Raw genomic sequence first — 6000 nt, forward strand, 5'->3', positions numbered from 1 at the left:
GACAGAAAAAAACAAGACTTTCCTATTCGCGTGGGACTCGAACCCAGGAAAGCCTTCTTTCTTCTGACGAGGGCTTATATGTCCCGTTGTTTGGTATACGATAAAAATGTCAGATATTAGTCTTAAACATTCAGACAAGCAAATTCATAATTCAGATGTATGACATGAGGTATTATTCCATTCAAATAACCACATATTTATATTAAGATATGGATGATAAGAATATAGAAATATAAGAATATAAACATAAAAAATAAAAACCTAAAAATATACAAGGGATGCCATGAAAATAGAAAATATATTAAAGGAAGCGATTGAAAGGATCAGTCCAAACCTACGGCCGTTTCAGAAAAATTTTAAGGGGCTGTAGGAAATAGTCCAAATTCAGCTATCTGTATAAAAAACATTTCCTTCCTCAGGGTTCCTTTCTCGAGGTAAAATCTGGTAAGATCCAGTAAGGCACTACATGGTGACAGTTCAGTTTTTGAGTATCGAAGAATAAGTGCCAAAATAAAAATTAAAAATGTTTAAGGCAAATATCTGAAATTTTTATCGTATACCAAATTTTATTCATCTTTAACTCATATACGAGCGAAAAAACAGTTGTATTATATACCGGAGCTTTATCTCCATTAAAATTCTCGTATTCTCTCTCTCTCTCTCTCTCCCTCTCTGTATATATATATATATATATATATATATATATATATATATATATATATGGTGTGTTATGTGAATTTATGGAAAGGAATCCCATAAAAACTCAACAAATTTGTTTAAAATGGAGAAGAGAAGATGTTAAAATATAAGCTCTGACAGTTCAAGATCTTCTCTTCTCCATTTTTTAACAACTTTATTGTATTTTATGGCATTCCTTTCCATAAATTCACATAACACACCATATACAAGTATTATTTTCATATTCGCAAACTTACGCCAGTAAGCTACCAGCAAAATATGAAGAATCTATATTAGAAATCTTTTTTGGAATCTTTTTGGGGAATTAAGGGACGAAATATAATTCAACCTTTTTTACACACACACACACACACACACACACACACACACACACACACACACACACACACACACACGCACACACGTGCGTATACATACAATATTTCGGAAATATGTAACGAAAGCAGACGATAACATGAATGAGCCAGGGCTAGAAGGAGGGAGAGAGGGAGTGGCAGGGTGAGGAGAACGTTAGAAGAGGGAGAGCAAGTGTTGGAAAATAAGGAGTGAAAGTGTTGGGAGATAGAGGATATAAGAAAGTAGGAGTGAAAGAATGCGAGAAAGAAAGAGAAAGTGGAAGGGAGAGAAAACAATAAAGCGAGAGAGTGAGGTGGAAGGGGGAAAGGAAGAGGGAGTGTGAAGGAGAGAGAAAGTGTTAGAGAGGGTGATGTAAGGATAGAGAGGGTTTTAAGAGGGGAAGAAATGAAAGAGAAGGTGTTTGAGAGAGGTGGTGAAATGGAGAGTAGCAGACGATAGATTAGGAAATCATTGCGAGAAGGATAGAGATGGAGTTGAAGTGTGATCTCTCTCTCTCTCTCTCTCTCTCTCTCTCTCTCTCTCTCTCTCTCTCTCTCTCTCTATATATATATATATATATATATATATATATATATATATATATATATATATATATATGTATATAGATCTATATATGTATGTATGTATGTATGTATGTATAGGGCGTAGGTGTGACTGTGTGGTAAGAAGCTTGTTTTCTAGCCACATGGTTCCGGGTTCAATTGCGTGACACCTTGAGTAAGTATCTTCTACTATAGCCTCGGGCCGACCAAAGCCTTGCGAGTGGATTTGGTAGACGGAAATTGAAGGAATCCCGTCGTGTATACATACATACATACATACATGTATATATATATATATATATATATATATATGGGGCACTTCATCAAAGGGTTATGTCGAACAAAACGATACGCACTTTTGAAGTCTGGTACTTATTCTATCGGTCACTTTTGCCGAACTGCTAGTTTATGAGGTCGTAAACGAACCAACATCGAATGTCATTGCGATAGTGGGGGACAAACACAAAGGCAAGTTTAACTTTGCTCTTCATTCTTCTGGGTGTGCTAAAATAAATTCTCAGTCAAATATTTCTATCAATTTAATATTCATATCTAGATCCGAACAGAATTATAATGGGGGACTTCTCGGTAAGGCATCGTAACGGAAGGAGACGAAATCATGTTGGTTCTTCGAAAATTCATGACAAAATTTCTTTTGTTTCAGATTTCATTTCCACTATTCTTCAGTCACGACAACATCTTTTGATATTCCGACAATTCTTTTTGTTTGAAAAAAAAAAAAAAAGTTTTTATAGCAATATATTTGTTTTTATTATTTTTGTTTACGTATTTACTTCCGACATCAGACGAAAACAAATAGCTGACGTCATATTTCTTCTGGAGTTTTACTCAAGTTCGACTGAAGTTCAAATAAGGAAACAGGAATAAAAAAGAAAAAAAAAATGAAAAATTGTTGTTATTAAAAACATTTAAAATTCGAATGTTGTGTTGTCTTCAATGTAAATACATTTGAAAGGAATGCTAATTTGTTTTCGTACATACATACATATACATATATTTGTATATATATATATATATATATATATATATATATATATATATATATATATATATATATGCATACAGACGTACAAACATACATATATACATACAAGCATGCATACATACATACATGTATGTATGCATACGTGTATGTATACATACTTATATACGCGTATACATTCACACATACATGTATTCAGATATACTTGCACATATACATGCATATAGACATAAATACATACATACATACATACATACATACATACATACACGCACCTGATTCGCGCCCTCCTCAGCATATCTATGATACAGACAGACAGACCATAATAGCCAAGGGAGTTGTTGTTTAGAGAGTCAGGTGGCCAGATGTTAGGGGTCATGTGGTTTCAGAAATTGTCTGACAGTCATTCCTGGGTTCTCCTGCTTGTGTGGCATGGTGCAGAGTCCTGTTGCCAGACATAGGGTCTTCCAGCAGCCACCTTCTTCACCCAGGGCAGCACTACCTCCTCCAGGCACTTGATGTAGGCCTCCATGTTGAGTCTGTGGCCGTGTGGGAAGATGAATGGAGGCATAATGTCGCCATCACTAGTGATCACTCCAAACACCATGATGTTGACTGGATGTTTGATTTTTATCACTCTCGGTACATGTTTTGGGGACACGGCAAGCGAACGGCTGTTCTGTATATTCACCATTTTTTCGTATTGGAGCTTCCGGCACGAATGCCAAGCAATACGGCATGTCGTTTCCAAATTTCTGGCAAAGTGAATTGCATCACGCTGCTGTTTTTCTCAGAGACGGTGCCCAACTGACACTACTATACTGTGTAGTCGACAAAATCTAAAACAAGCAATGCGCATGAGCGAAATTAAAAATATAAAATGGTGACAATTTACCCACGGCACTCTGTATATATATAGTTTTTCTTTCACTAATTCCACTACTCACTCTGCTTATGCTTCTCTCTTGCTTTCTATTTTTATGATGAAAGACCAACGTCCGAAACGTTAGGGGTTTCCCATCTTTTTCAATTAAAGCGTTAAAGTAATACCACATTCCATAGTTGCTTATTCATCTTATGTTGTCTTTCTCAATGTCTTAACACACACACGCCCCCCCCTCACACACACACGATATCTGCAGCCAAACGCCGCGACAATGACTACCCATGGGTATGGCTTGACTTGATAAGCTTCCTCCATACTGGTTGTTTTTTTCGCTTGGGTTTACCATTCATTATGACCAATTCCTTTCCGCTTCATATTCCTTTTTTTGCAGAATCTTTGAATTTCAGTCCAGGTCTTCCATGGTTTCTCTTCCCCTTGGATGGTTGGAAGTAGAAGATTTGTCTGGGGACTCACCCACAACGCATATATACATATATATATATATATATATATATATATATGTATGTATGTATATATGCATGTATGTATTCATATATGTATATAATCCGCTCTGCCCACTCTACTCCTTTGAGACTATATAGGAAGTACAATGGAGGAGGGAGGGAGAGCGGGGACAGAGGTAGACGAACGAAGTGGGGGTGGGGGTTGGGGCTCCAGGGTGTTAAACCAATTAAATTTCAAGATATTTTGTTATTTCCGTGTGTCATGAGATCAGATACAAATTATAGATAGGAAATTCTATGTGGGTGTTAGCGCGTTCGGCAGGAGGTAGAAAGGGGACAAATTATTATTATTATTATTATTATTATTATTATTATTATTATTATTATTATTATTATTATTATTATTATTATCATTGTCGTTGTTGTTGTTGTTACATATTTTCGGTTAAATATGAAAATAGTTTCGAGAGAAATTGACACTTAAACATGCAAAACACACACACACACACACTCATACGCATATGTATACTCACACGTACAAGAACCCGTAGACATACACACACACGCACACATATATATATATATACATATACATACATACATATACGCTTATATATATATATACACACACACACACACACACACACACACACACACATATATATATATATATATATATATATATACCTGTGTATATACACACATGTATGTACACGCATGTGTGTGTGTGTGTACGCGTACGTATGTATATGTGCGTATATATGTATATGTAAATATATATATGTGTGTACGTCTGCGTATATTCACATATACACAAACGTACACATGCTCATATATGTGTGTGTATAAGTGCGTGTGTGTATGTGTGCGTAAGTGTGTAAGTGTGTGTGTGTGCGGATGCAAATGGGAAGTTGCTTTTAAGAATTCTATGCCACTAGAAAAATATAACTGACTCTCAAAAGCGCCATCGATTTCTTTTTATTCTTGTTTCTTTTTAATAAAATTTGAGAATTTCGAAAATTGCCCGAAGCTGAGTGAAATTACGCAAAGGATAAAAAAAAAAAAAGAAGAAAAACAAATTTGAAGAGTAAAGCTTCTGGAGATTTCTAGAAACAAATTCTGAATTCTATAACAAGGAAAAAAGTTTCAGCATCGTTAGGACGTCGGAGAAAATGTTTAACGGTATTTCGTCCGTTTTTTTCTTTTTTTACGTTCTGAGTCGAACTTCCGCCGAGGTCAGCTTTGCTTTTCATCCTTTCGGGGTGGAACACTAGGGTCGATATAATCGACTAATTCCTCTTCCCCAAAATTTATTATTATTATTATTGAATGAGAGAGCAATGCATGCCATCAAAGTGACACTGGGGTACAAATATACAAATCCCAGTATACCCATCATGACTACCCGTCTGATAAGAGTACACCAGGCACATGCATCATAACCGTATGTGTGAGGCATGGTGATCTCATATCAAGATAAACAGCGCATGACCTTGCAGGTGAGGTCCACTTAGAATTTTCTTCAGGTCGCGTAGCCCATCCCGCTCAAAAGGTCCCTGAATTTATTATATATATATAAAACAAATAATAAATGAGTATATGCATATATACGTACAAGTATGTGCATACCTACATCTACCTGTATATATAGGTGCATATCTGGGTACAGGACGTTGCAAACAAAACAGACAAAATGATAAACAGAGTACAGGAAACACACAGGCCACATAGAGAACATTTTCCTTCATCAGCTGCCACCATTCTATCACAGGCATTTCGAAGAGTTAGGGCAGGACGCATCGTTAAAATGGCTCTTCCCACGGACCACAAATTAAATTTGTACCATGGAGGAATGTAGTGGCGGACAGAAAACAAGACAGGAAAACAAACGGAAAAGGCTATACGGCCAGACGTGAAAAATTATGTGTATATTGGACGCTGTGAAGCAACGAACTGGAAGGAAGCGGGACGAAGTAGGTTTGTATGTTTGCTTGGCGATAGCCAAAGAAGAAAAGAATTAGTAACTGGACACATGTGACCAGCGAGGGG

This window comes from Octopus bimaculoides, chromosome 24 (assembly GCF_046866305.1).
Source record: "Octopus bimaculoides isolate indiv1 chromosome 24, ASM4686630v1, whole genome shotgun sequence".
NCBI lineage: Eukaryota > Metazoa > Mollusca > Cephalopoda > Octopoda > Octopodidae > Octopus > Octopus bimaculoides.